The 14503-nt window shown below is 39.5% G+C and overlaps 2 long non-coding RNA genes across 2 annotated transcripts; one reads left to right on the plus strand and one right to left on the minus strand.

The window, feature by feature from the left end:
* Positions 1 to 4428: 4428 nt before the first annotated feature.
* LOC124385011 lies at positions 4429 to 5031 on the plus strand. The gene is made up of 2 exons (XR_006925663.1): positions 4429 to 4477; positions 4597 to 5031. It is a non-coding gene; the product is annotated as an uncharacterized LOC124385011 (long non-coding RNA).
* A 2143-nt stretch (positions 5032 to 7174) lies between these two features.
* Positions 7175 to 8178, minus strand: LOC124384916. The gene is made up of 4 exons (XR_006925650.1): positions 8139 to 8178; positions 7995 to 8059; positions 7840 to 7915; positions 7175 to 7747 (listed from the first exon to the last, which is right to left on the minus strand). It is a non-coding gene; the product is annotated as an uncharacterized LOC124384916 (long non-coding RNA).
* Positions 8179 to 14503: the final 6325 nt, after the last annotated feature.

The following is a 14503-nucleotide window of genomic DNA, read 5'->3' on the forward strand; positions in this document are numbered from 1 at the left end:
CATAACGCCGAAATGGACTTAAATTATTCTGTATTTTTTTGATCGTACAGATAAGAGCAATATATCATTCAAATCTATAAAGGGTCTACTTTTATTAGTGTAAACTCATAATAACAAAATGCTGTGATTTTGTAAAATAAAGAAAACAGATAGGGGGCGCTCTCTGACTTGTCTGTCATCTCTCTTCACAGACATAAATAAAACAACCTGAATCTCAGTGAATATTTACCTCACAGACATAATTTATATATATATATACAGTGCCCTCCACAATTATTGGCACCCCTGTTTAAGATGTGGTCGTGGACTTCAAAAAATTCTCCTATTTTTTAAAACAACATAGAACCCAAATGCAAAAAAAGAGAAAAATCCAACCTTTTATTTAAGTACATTACTTTGGTGGTAAAAAAAATCACACATTTAGAAAAAAAAACAACAACTTGAAATCATGTGTCCCACAATTATTGGCACCCCTGATGTTAATTCTTTGTACAACCTCCTTTTGCCAACAAGACAGCACTTAATCTCCTCCTATAACATTTCACAAGATTGGAGAACACAGAGAGGATTTTGACCATTCTTCTTTGCACAATCTTTCTAGATCATCCAGTGTCCTGGGTCCTCTCTTATGCACTCTTCTCTTTAGCTCGCCCACAGGTTTTCGATTGGGTTGAGGTCTGGGGACTGAGATGGCCATAGGAGGACCTTGAGTTTGTGACTGCTGAACCACTTTTGTGTAGATTTTGCCACATGTTTTGGATCATTATCCTGCTGAAAGACCCAATGACGACCCATCTTCAGCTTTCTGGCAGAGGCCATCAGGTTTTATTTAAAATATCCTGGTACTTCAAAGCGTTCATAATGCCATGCACCCTAACAAGGTTCCCAGGGCCTTTGGAAGAGAAACAGGCCCACAGCATCACAGATCCTCCACCATACTTCACGGTGGGCATGAGGTGCTTTTCGGCATACTCATCTTTTGTTTTACGCCAGACCCACTTAGAGTGTTTGTTGCCAAAAAGCTCAATCTTAGTCTCATCTGACCAAAGCACACGATCCCAGTTGAAGTCCCAGTACCGCTTAGCAAACTCCAGGCGTTTACGTTTGTGAGTGTTAGTGAGAAAAGGCTTTTTCCTTGCATGCCTCCCAGACAGCTTGTTGGCATGTAGAGAGCGTCTGATGGTTGTTTTGGAGACTCAGTGACCCCAAGATGCCACTCTTTGATGCAATTCTGTGACGGTGAGCTTGGGAAATTTTTTTACTTCTCTTACCATCCTCCTCACTGTGCGTTGTGGCAAGATAAACTTGGGACCTCTTCCAGCCTTGTTTGTCACTGTTCCAGTTGTTTTAAACTTCTTAATGATTCCTCTGACTGTAGATACCGGCAAGTTAAGGCGAGTGGCTATTTTCTTGTAGCCATTGCCTGACTTATGAAGGTCGACACACATCTGCCTTACTTGAATGGTGTGTTCTCTTGTCTTTGCCATGTTGACAAATGGGTAAGAGAATTAGGCCTCTGTGTCACGTCATATTTATACCCCAGGAAACAGGAAATCATGAATTACTAATTAAAAGTCCCTAGATACCCTGACCAACCTTAGCAACTACAGAAAAATATAAAAAAAAAAAAAAAAAAAAAATTTCAGAGGAATTGTTAGGGGTGCCAATAATTGTGGGACACATGATTTCAAGTTTTTTTTTTTTCTAAATGTATGATTTTTTTTTACCACCAAAGTTATGTACTTAAATGAAAGGTTGGATTTTTCTCTTTTTTTGCATTTGGGTTCTATGTTGTTTTAAAAAAAAGGAGAATTTTTTAGAAGTCCACGACCACATCTTAAACAGGGGTGCCAATAATTGTGGAGGGCACTGTATATATATATATATATATATATATATATATATATATATATATATATATATATATATATATATATAAAGCTTAAAACACTCAAAGGCTTTTTAAATTAACCAAATCACATCGATTATACATCGAAAACAAATATTCTCTGATTATTTAATCCATATGAAGGTTAGAAGAGGTAAAGTTCTGTTTGGTCTCCTGATGATTTACGTAAATTAAAAACACCATAATTACTTTTAAAAATTTACACTCAACACATTGTGTAATCATGTGGGTTTTATCATTTTGTTCTTAACAGCATTCTCCAGTTGAGAATCACTGATTTAAAGTTAAATTAGAGTTAAATGATGTCCAACACTTTAATCAAAGAAACAAAACACACAATTTATGCTTAAGATTTCTATTTCTTACAAAAAAAGAAAAAATAAGCATGGAGGTGTTTTTTTCACGTTACTTTATAGTTGACACGTCACATGATGAATCTAAACTTTCCTACAGCTCTACAGAGTCTTTGCTCTCCTGTGCTGCTGTTTTCTGTTCCAGATGACAGTTCGAGGAAGACTTCAGCTTAGCGATGGTCTGCTGCAGCAAGGCGTTCCGTAAGTCCATGTCCAGTAAGATCTCCTCTTTTTCATCCTCATGATTGTCTAGATCTGAAGCCACATCCCTGAACATCTGTAAATATTCCACCAGTCGTCCATGGGATCCCATCCTCATTTCTTGTCCCTCATCAGAGATTGTCTGCAACTTATTGGACTTAGACATATTTGTTGTTTCATTACTGAACTCGGTGTCCAGATAAGTCATCTCTTGGTTATGCTGCTGCTTCTCTTGCTCAGAAGCCAAAGCGGCCTCCAGCTGAACAACACGCTCATCCAGTTTCTCAAAGACTTTAATCAAACGATCGCTTTTATGCTGAGCATTCTCTCTCCTTTCCTCACTATGTTTCAAGGATTCTTGGAGCTCTCTGATGGTCTCGAGCTGTAAAGTGTTCCTCTCCTTCTCTAGTTTGGCCTTCTGCTCCCATTTTCTTTTCTCAAAATCCAAAGTGGCCTTCAGATGAGCAACATGTTCCTCCAGTTGCTTTTGTTCTCTTGCCCACCTCTCTCTCTCTTTCTCATGAGCTACAGTCTTTTCTCGATACTCATACCGTTGCAGGGACGATTCAGGCTTGGTGATGTTCTGTAGATGCTGCTTATCTTCTCTCTCTTTCACTTTTTTTTCCGTCATCAGTATAATTAATGAATTCATGTCTTTTGCCATATTCTGCATGTTATCTTGCAACTTTTGTATCAGAGCATCTCGTTCAGAGTTGCTCAGTCTGACCAGACGACGTCGAACAAACTTTCTAATCCTTTTAAATTGTTTTCTAATTTCTTCCATCGTTTCTTCTTCACACGTCGCAAAATAGAAAATGATCAAAAGCGACTCGCGCCGCACTTTATATAGAGAGAATTATGTGACGTCACTATGCCCCGCCTTCTTCCTTATTTACGCAGGCTTTCCTCTGTGATGTTCCCTGCCCGTGGCGCTCTCCCTCTCCTCAGGGTTGCCAGATACGCTCCATTTTGTTGCTGGAAGATATGTACAGTTAGAATACAGAATTGTTTAAAGTGTACATTTAAAGAGATCATACCATGCTACTGCAAATCGCACAATCTGGCAACCAGATAGATCAGTTTGATTTCTTCACCACGTTTCCTCGTTTTCTCCACTTTTCTCTCTGTTTATTTCTCCTGAGAGAAGAGTGAGATTACAGTCGTAAATAAGACAGAACGGGTGTAAACTGTGTAAAAAGCGACTGATGCTCAGCGGGACGTCATGCTCTCTGAGGCCAGAGGCGGCGCTGCAGCAGGCGGAGGCTCGGGGACGGATAGAGCCGGAGTAGAGCGAGCAGCGCGGTGTGAGTGACTGGGACACCGCGGGGGGTCTCGGGGGGAAACAGTGACAGGACTGTAGACAAACTGAGCTGGAACATCTCCAATCCTAAATCCCAAGGAGTTCAGCTGCTTAGTTCTACATGCTGATTAGAGTTTCACAATCAAATATAGATGTGCTTATATGTATCTTATATTTCCTGTAATAAAATACAATAAACTAATTATAAGATTAATAAAGCTATTTTTATTATTTGAGTTTAATGAGTAAAAATATCTATAAATACATTTTATTTCTGTTATATTTAATCTGTTGTGATAAAATAATAAGACATAAATAAACTCTATTGAACTGCACATACGTAGTCTGTGTTATTCCAACACATTCGCACCCCACATCGTCACATATCGACGCTGTGGATGTTGCGTCCGACGGCGTCCACATCCGACGCCGAGGGTACCCTCTTCGCGTATAATAAATTATTAAGTGTATAGGACAGCGATCCGCATTGAAAAGCGAAGCACAGGGGCTCCCATCCATCTACGTCGAAAAGCGACGCGAAGGGTTTCCCGTCCCTGTACGTCGAAAATCGACGCGAAGAGGGTACCCTCGGCGTCGGACGTGGACGCCGGCGGACGCAACATCCACAGCGTCGATATGTGACGATGTGGGGTGAGAATGCCCTGGTTGAGAAGCTGTCCAGTGATGTCCGAAAACAGAAGTCACATTAAACGGGTAAGAACACAATCCAGGCACATATTTAGTAACAAAGTGGCTTTTTTATAAAGTGATTTCTGATTTTTGTCAGTATATATTTGGAATGACACATAGGGAAATTGTGTTTTGTTGCTCAGGTCCGAGGATGGCTGTGCATCAAAAGAGAAGAGGATGATGCTGCATTTTACCCTTGCACTGACTTACTTAGCATTTTCATAAAACTATAGAGAAGAGGACTATGCACAGAAATCGAACTGAATTATTTTTGTCACGGGCATGACTGAGCTGCTTTTATGTTTTACTGAGTTTTATACTGTTTTAATGCATGTTTTATGCATGGTTTAAATACGTTTCCAGTTAATTTCAAAAGGCTGCTGTTTTATTGCACTCTGTCTATTGGCCAGATAAGGGGGGAAAGAGAAGATAATTGTATTGTATTGTATTATTGAGGATTGAAGAGGACTGCATTTCATTTCCATGGGGAGGTCTGAAATTAGGCTACAGGAGGCCTATGCACGTTGCACATTTTGTTGTATTTTCGAATCCTAAAGTAAAAATGACATCAAAAATCAGATTTCTTTATTGTATTTCTTTAATTTCATCAATGCAATGAAACATAATACATTAAAATTATAATGAAAGTTAAACTTAAAACACCATCGTACAGCAGAGTAGTCACGTGGTGCGTCATTCTCTCCAGGATGCGCTGCAGGGAAAATAAACATTTAATCATGAATGCTCACTATGTATTTGTAGCCTACTTATCATTTTGATACTAAGGGGGTAATATAGACGCTTACATTACCTTCATTATAAGGCTTATATAAGGCGTTTAATTTTTTGCGGCTCCAGACAGATTTTTTTTTTTTTTTTTTGGTCAATATGGCTCTTTCAACATTTTGGGTTGCCGACCCCTGGGCTAAACCAACCGTCTGCTAGCTGCACAGAGTCGTCACTCAGGATCCACCATATTGAGACTGTGTCTGTCCCCCGAGCAAAACCAAAATATAGGAATTATCAGAAAGTCTGTTTAAGTAACCTGATTAACATTAAATTAAATAGGACTGAACGCACAGCCAGCACCTCTGATCTAAAAATAGGATTGTTGAATATTAGATCTCTCACGCCAAAAGCGCTTACTATAAACGAAATTATTACTGACCAGGAGTTTAATATAATGTGTTTGACAGAAACATGGATTAAATCGAATGAATATGTAGCATTAAATGAGGCGAGTCCTCCTGGGTATAGTTATATACACCAACCTCGTCTAAATGGCAGAGGAGGCGGAGTCGCTGCTATTTATAATAATAATCTAAACGTCACACAAAAGACTAAACACAAATGTAAAACATTTGAAGTTCTTTACACCAACATAAAATATTCAGTGTCTGAAAGCAGGTCAAGTCAGTTAATTCCACTAATTATTATTTATAGACCCCCAGGGCCCTACTCTGATTTTCTGTTAGAATTTGCAGATTTCATTACAAATCTAGCTACTTCTTTAGACAAAGCATTAATTGTTGGAGACTTTAATATTCATTTTGATAATCAGGAAGACTCCTTAAGAGCAGCAGTTGTGTCCATTCTAGATTCAGTCGGAATTAATCAGAATGTTATAGGACCCACTCATAGTGGTTGACACACTCTCGATTTGTTAACATTTGGATTAAAAATAAAAAACTTAATCATAATTCCACAGTCTGAAGCTATTTCAGACCATTATCTCATCTCGTTTAAAATTTGCCTTAGTCATTGCATTTCGACCTCACCACGTTACCGTGTTAAGCGTACTTTCACGTCAGCTACAGCAGCGTTTTATTAATAATCTTCCGATATTACGATATTAGATAGATCTCCGTCAGACCCCGCAGAGCTCGACTGGGCCACTGAACATCTAGAAACAACGTTACACTCTAAATGATGTAGCTCCCTTTAAGACCAAAATGATCAGGGAGAAAAAATTAGCACAGTGGTATAATGATCATACGCGCACCTTAAAACAGAACACTCGAAAATTAGAACGTAAATGGCGTCAAACAAAATTAACAGTATTTCAAATAGCATGGAAGGAGAGCCTCCTAAATTATAGAAAATCTCTTAGTGCTGCCAGATCAGCATATTTCTCCACCCTCATAGAAAATAAACATAATCCTAGATTTTTATTCAGCACGGTAGCAAAATTAACAGGGAATAAAAGCACTGCACTAACATGCACACCATCAAGAGGTAGTAATGATTTCATGAACTTTTTTAATAATAAAATTGAAAACATCAGGCAAGAAATCCAGGTGTGGCGCGAGGGTGCGGATGGTGCAGGGAGGGAGAGCCGAAGGGCTCGTCACACCCAAGCTCAACTTTATATACTAACCAAGTCGACTACGCCACCTGGGAGGGTTATACCCAGGAAATAGAAGTAAACCCCAGAGTTTATTAGGTCACACAAGTTCGATTCCCTTATTATTGAGTGTAGGCAGGAAACGTGGGCATCGTATAAAACAATACAAAGTTTATTGAAAACTTAGCTTTAAAATATAAAACAAAAATGTTCTCGCTGGTGAATATGGTCCAGTGACAATTACACAAATAACAAAAATAAACAATCGGACACAATATTAAACAATAAATTTACACAACTTCCAAATGAACAAAACATAAAATCATTGCATACAGGGCCACACACACACACACACACACACACACACACACACACACACACACACACACACACACACACACACACACACACACACACACACACACACACACACACACACACACACACACACACACACACACACACACACACACACACACACACACACACACACACACAAAAGTAGAAATAGCACCACCAAAGACCTTTCACCGTGGGACCCCAGCTCCTGAAAGAAACCAAAAGCAAAATAAATCTGACAGAAAGGAAGGAAACAGCGAATTAAGGTCACAATTCAACCGTAATATGATGGATAGTCACCAAGCACAATATGATTCACCATATACACCGCTTAAACAAAACCAATGAAGAACTTGATTAAAAGGTTGAGGGAAGCAAAACCCAAAAGGAGCGGCCACGTCGTCTTCAAGCCAGCCCCGATACTTGCACGTTGCTCGACCCCACAGTAGACCAGACAATACCGGTTAAAACAAATCACAGAAGCCAAATGGCAGCAGCAGAATTCCCCTTTTAAATAGTTGTAAGCCGAGGTTGTTCACTCGGCACGCAGCGAGGGAAAAGTCGAATCGCAGCAATAATCACCCAGGACGAAAAAGAAGAGAAGGAGGATCCTATAATACAAACAGTGATACAAGATATAAATGACACAAGTAATTGCGCAACTACATGCTGTAATTCCCCCTAACAACCCGAAGCAACTTACCAAACGCGGATAGATAAGTTCCTGAAAATCAATTCACCGCTCAGGATACGCAGCCTTCAAATAACCTGCTGTTAAACTGAAGTTCAAGGACTGCACATTACTCACGCCACCCGACCCGCGTTAAAGCTAAACATTGCTAAACAACTTCCTCATACCTGCAGGGAGGGCAATAAACAGATCCAAAGCAGCATCCAACAGGGACACACACTGAAAAGACAGGCTAAGGATACACAAATGAGCCATTAGTGCAATGAGCAAAGAAAACTTATTAGCCAACGCTACATACTAGCAGCACATACCTGAAATGTCTTTAGCAGCCGCAAAAGGGGAGGATCCGGGCGTGACACATGCCACTCTCAAACCAACCCACTCTAAATAGTGCCTGCTCGCTACTGATTGGTGGTCAGGAGTGTCAATCACCACCTGAACCTCATTCATTCTGTCACACAGGCGGTTAATATAAATCCAAATTATTTTACAAGTAACCCTGTAGACAGCAGTGTCACTATAGCAGACAATCAATTACAAAGCTTCACTCCTATTCATGAGAGTGACTTAATTTCATTAATCTCCTCATCAAAATCATCAACCTGCATTCTCGATCCCTTGCCTACTAGTTTCTTTAAACAGATAGCTCCAGAGGTAATCAAACCTGTTTTAAAAATAATTAACTCTTCCATTAGCACTGGTTATGTACCAAATCCTTCAAACTGGCAGTTATCCACCCCCTTATTAAGAAACCTGACCTTGACCCATGTCAGTTGTCCAACTACAGACCGATATCAAATCTCCCCTTTATATCCAAAATTTTAGAAAAGGTTGTAGCACAGCAGTTATGCTCACACCTACTTATGAATAACATTTTGAAATGTATCAGTCAGGATTTCGCCTCATCATAGCACAGAGACGGCGCTAGTTAAGGTGGTAAATGACCTGTTATTGGCCTCTGATCAGGGTTTTGTCTCCTTACTTGTTTTGCTCGACCTTAGTGCAGCTTTTGACACCATTGATCACACTATACTGCTTGCTAGACTTGAGAATGTTGTAGGAATAAAGGGAACAGCTCTCTCTTGGCTCAGGTCTTATTTGACTGATCGCTATCAGTTTGTGGATGTAAATGGTGAGTTCTCCACGCTCTATGAGGTAAAGTTTGGTGTTCCTCAAGGATCTGTCTTAGGCCCACTGCTTTTCTCTTTATATATGCTGCCTCTTGGTGAAATTATTCATAAACATGGGATTCGCTTCCATTGCTATGCTGATGACACACAGCTGTATATTTCAGCAAAGCCAGATGAGAGAGATCAGCTTAACAATGTTGAGAAGTGTGTAAAGGACATTAGACAGTGGATGCTTAATAACTTTCTTCTGCTCAACTCAGATAAGACGGAAGTACTTTTACTAGGACCACATGCAGCTAGAAATAAACTTTCCGATTATGTAGCATCTCTGGATGGTGTTTCTGTTTCAGCATGTACGGCTGTCAAAGACCTTGGTGTGATTATTGACCCGAGTCTTTCCTTTGAGTCTCACGTGAATAATATCACCAGAATCGCCTTCTTTCACCTTAGAAATATTGCTAAGATTAGAAATATGATGTCGTTACAGGATGCAGAAAAACTAGTTCATGCTTTTGTTACTTCTAGATTAGACTACTGTAACGCTTTACTGTCTGGGTGTGCGAGTAAGTGCATAAATAAGCTTCAGTTAGTCCAGAATGCAGCAGCAAGGGTCCTCACTAGATCTAGGAAATACGACCACATCACCCCTGTTTTAATCAGTCTACACTGGCTCCCAATCAAATCTCGCATTGATTATAAAATATTACTACTGACGTATAAAGCACTTAACGGTTTCGCACCGCAGTATCTGAGTGAACTTCTGTACCAGTATGATCCTCCACGCCTACTTAGATCAAAAGGTGCTGGCTATCTGTTGGTTCCTCAAATAATGAAGACTACAGCAGGGGGCAGATCTTTCTCTTATAAAGCCCCACAGTTATGGAACAGCCTTCCAATCAGTGTTCGGGACTCGGACACAGTCTCAGTGTTCAAGTCGAGGTTGAAAACGTATTTATTTAGTCAAGCCTTTTATCAGTAGATTTTTCTTAGGTAAAGGCACAGATCTGGAGGGAGCATGGATATAGAGTGTTTGGTGAACTGGTATATTTGTATGCTGTCGTCCCCTCACATTCACACGTTCACTCAGGTTTGTTGACGGTGGTGTGGTGGGTCGTCTCTTATCCCAGAGATCCCTCATGTCTGTGTTACCTTCTGGTTCTCCCTTTTAGTTATGCTGCCATAGCGAGTCTTGCCGGAGTCCAAACTGCACAGTGACATTAACTTTCATACACCAATAGTTACACTTAATAATCCATATCCTTCTCTCTCTCTCTCTCTCTCTCTCTCTCTCTCTCTCTCTCTCTCTCTTTCGGTCGAGTTAAACATGCTCCTGAGGCTCCAGTGACCACTGTTCCTGCCCTCTCCCTCCTTGGATCTTCACACTTCTGTGCAGCTCGGGACGGTCTCTCATCAACACCTTGGGTGGTTCCATGTAATTCCGGAGTAGAACGGGTGCTTTGAGGATGGATTGGACTGTAGTTGGTGTCTGCAGCACTGACTCGGGAGTGCAGTTTGCTTCTGATCGTCATCACTGTACCCCACAACATTGTATATCTGCTTCAAATGGACATTTGGTGCAACCCAGATGAGGATGGGTTCCCTCTTGAGTCTGGTTCCTCTCAAGGTTTCTTCCTTTGCCATCTCGGGGAGTTTTTCCTTGCCACAGTTGCTCATCAGGGACAAACATACTTACAAAGAATATATTTATGTTTAATCACCACATTATCTGTGTAAAGCTGCTTTGAGACAATGTTCATTGTTAAAAGCGCTATACAAATAAAAATGAATTGAATTGAATTGAATTGAATTTTTTTAACGCGTGATTAATGCAGCTCTCATATTTGTTGACCATTTTTATTAAAAATATTATTCATGTTTATTCATGACGTCCTTTCTTTATTCAGATATAAAAATAAAAAAAAACTTCACAGAAAAATGATTTTGAATCAGTTAAAGTGTTTTACTTTGTGCCAAGTCTCAAATCAGCATCAAAATCCACCATGATGAACATAATTAACCCTCTGGGGGTCGAAAAACATGCCGACGTGTTTTATGGCATTTTTTTCTCATAACGCCGAAATGGACTTAAATTATTCTGTATTTTTTGGATCGTACAGATAAGAGCAATATATCATTCAAATCTATAAAGGGTCTACTTTTATTAGTGTAAACTCATAATAACAAAATGCTGTGATTTTGAAAAATAAAGAAAACAGATAGGGGGCGCTCTCTGACTTGTCTGTCATCTCTCTTCACAGACACATAAATAAAACAACCTGAATCTCAGTGAATATTTACCTCACAGACATAATTAATATATATATATATATATATATATATATATATATATATATATATATATATATATATATAAAGCTTAAAACACTCAAAGGCTTTTTAAATTAACCAATTCACATCGATTATACATCGAAACAAATATTCTCTGATTATTTAATCCATATGAAGGTTAGAAGAGGTAAAGTTTCTCTGGTATCACCTCGCTAAACGTCCGTGTGGAAACATAGCAAAGGTTCTGTTTGGTCTCCTGATGATTTACGTAAATTAAAAACACCATAATTACTTTAAAAAATTTACACTCAACACATTGTGTAATCATGTGGGTTTTATCATTTTGTTCTTAACAGCATTCTCCAGTTGAGAATCACTGATTTAAAGTTAAATTAGAGTTAAATGATGTCCAACACTTTAATCAAAGAAACAAAACACACAATTTATGCTTAAGATTTCTATTTCTTACAAAAAAGAAAAAATAAGCATGGAGGTGTTTTTTTCACGTTACTATATCGTTGACACGTCTGCTGTTTGCTGTTCCAGATGACTGTCCGAGGAAGACTTAGCGATGGTCTGCTGCAGCCAGGGTTCCGTAAATCCATGTCCAGTGAGATCTCCTCTAGTTCATCCTCATGATTGTCTAGATCTGAAGCCACATCCCTGAACATCTTTGAATATTCCAGTCGTCCATGGGATCCCATCCTCATTTCTTGTTCCTCATCAGAGATTGTCTGCGACTTATTGGACTTAGACATATTTGGTGTTTCATTACTGAACTTGGTGTCCAGATAAGTCATCTCTTGGTTATGCTGCTGCTTCTCTTGCTCAGAAGCCAAAGTGGCCTCCAGCTGAACAACACGCTCATCCAGTTGCTCTAGGACGTTCATCAAACGATCGCTTTTATGCTGAGCATTCTCTCTCCTTTCCTCACTATGTTTCAAGGATTCTTGGAGCTCTCTGATGGTCTCGAGCTGTAAAGTGTTCCTCTTCTCCTCTAGTTTGGCCTTCTGCTCCCATTTTCTTTTCTCAAAATCCAAAGTGGCCTTCAGATGAGCAACATGTTCCTCCAGTTGCTTTTGTTCTCTTGCCCGCCTCTCTCTCTCTTTCTCATGAGCTACAGTCTTCTCTCGATCATCATACCGTTGCAGGGACGATTCAGGCTTGGTGATGTTCTGGAGATGCTGCTTGTCCAGCATGCGCATCTCTTTCCCCTGCTCCAGTTTTATTGGCTTAGATGCCGGATTGATCTCCAGCTTTGGGATGATTTCCTCCAGTAGGCCCATGTCTGTCATCAAGCTCTCTTTCCTAACTTCTCCAGTCATTTCCTTTTCTTTACAGAATTTTGTGATGTTCTGCTGTAGTCTGGTGTCCCTCTCATTTATGTCCAGTCCCTGGGGCTTTCGCTCAGAAGCCAAATTATTCGGCTCTTGCAGCTTTTGCGCCATCTTTAACAGCGTGTCCTTCTTTTCTCTCTCTTTCTCTCTCTCTTCCTTAATCAGTATAATTAATGAATTCATGTCTTTTGCCATATTCTGCATGTTATCTTGCAACTTTTGTATCAGAGCATCTCGTTCAGAGTTGCTCATTTTTGGCAGACGACGTCGAACAAATTTTCTAAGCCTTTTAAATTGTTTTCTAATTTCTTCCATCGTTTCTTCTTCACACGTCGCAAAATAGAAAATGAGCAATAGCGATTCGGGCAGCACTTTATATAGAGAGAGAATTATGTGACGTCACTATGCCCCGCCTTCTTCCTTACTCACGCAGGCTTTCCTCTGTGATGTTCCCTGCCCGTGGCGCTCTCCCTCTCCTCAGGGTTGCCAGATACGCTCCATTTTTGTTGCTGGAAATTGTATACAGTTAGAATTGGTTAAAGTGTACATTTAAAGAGATCATACCATGTTACTTCAAATCGCACAATCTGGCAACCAGACAGATCAGTTTGATTTCTTCACCACGTTTTCTCGTTTTCTCCACTTTTCTCTGTTTATTTCTCCTGAGAGAAGAGTGAGATTACAGTCGTAAATAAGACAGAACGGGTGTAAACTGTGTAAAAAGCGACTGATGCTCAGCGGGACGTCATGCTCTCTGAGGCCAGAGGCGGCGCTGCAGCAGGCGGAGGCTCGGGGACGGATAGAGCCGGAGAGAGCGAGCAGCGCGGTGTGAGTGACTGGGACACCGCGGGGGGTCTCGGGGGGAAACAGTGACAGGACTGTAGACAAACTGAGCTGGAACATCTCCAATCCTAAATCCCAAGGAGTTCAGCTGCTTAGTTCTACATGCTGATTAGAGTTTCACAATCAAATATAGATGTGCTTATATGTATCTTATATTTCCTGTAATAAAATACAATAAACTAATTATAAGATTAATAAAGCTATTTTTATTATTTGAGTTTAATGAGTAAAAATATCTATAAATACATTTTATTTCTGTTATATTTAATCTGTTGTGATAAAATAATAAGACATAAATAAACACTATTGAACTGCACATACGTAGTCTGTGTTATTCTTTTACTTTCATTTCATTTCATTCTTCAAGTTTGGTTATAAAATGTACCTGTTTGATTATATTTAAGATTATTATGAAGATAAGACTATTCAATACTTTATTTTATTTTATAAACAGGAAAATAGTAGACATTTTTTAAACAATTATTTAAATACATCTTTATTTTTATTTATTTTTTTAGGCCACTCCAAAGTCTTCATTTAGTTTTCCTTCAGCCATTTAGAGGTGGACTTGCTGGGGTGTTTTGGATCATTGTCCTGCTGCAGAACCGCTTCAGCTTGAGGTCAGGAACAGATGGCCGGGTATTCTCTTTCAGGATTCTTTTGATAAACAGCAGAATTCATGATTCCATTTATCACAGCAAGTCTTGCTGTGATAAATGCTCTTTTTCTGAAATGCGGTGTTACATTTACACCAGACGTAATGGGACACACACCTTCCAAAAAGTTCAACTTTTGTCTAGTCAGTCTACAGAGTATTTTACCAAAAGTCTTGGGGATCATCAAGATGTTTTCTGGCAAAACTGAGACAAGCCTTAATGTTCTTTTTGCTCAGCAGCGGTTTTCATCTTGGTGCTCTCAAATCAAATCAAATCAAATTTTATTTGTCACATACACATACATACAGGGTACGACATGCAGTTAAATGCTTATTATGACGGTCTGGCATGAGGGAATAGGATGGGGAGAAAAAGAAGACTGATAAATAAAGTATAAAAACTATATAAAATGTAATATTAG

The sequence above is a fragment of the Silurus meridionalis genome, chromosome 4 (assembly GCF_014805685.1).
Source record: "Silurus meridionalis isolate SWU-2019-XX chromosome 4, ASM1480568v1, whole genome shotgun sequence".
Classification (NCBI taxonomy): domain Eukaryota; kingdom Metazoa; phylum Chordata; class Actinopteri; order Siluriformes; family Siluridae; genus Silurus; species Silurus meridionalis.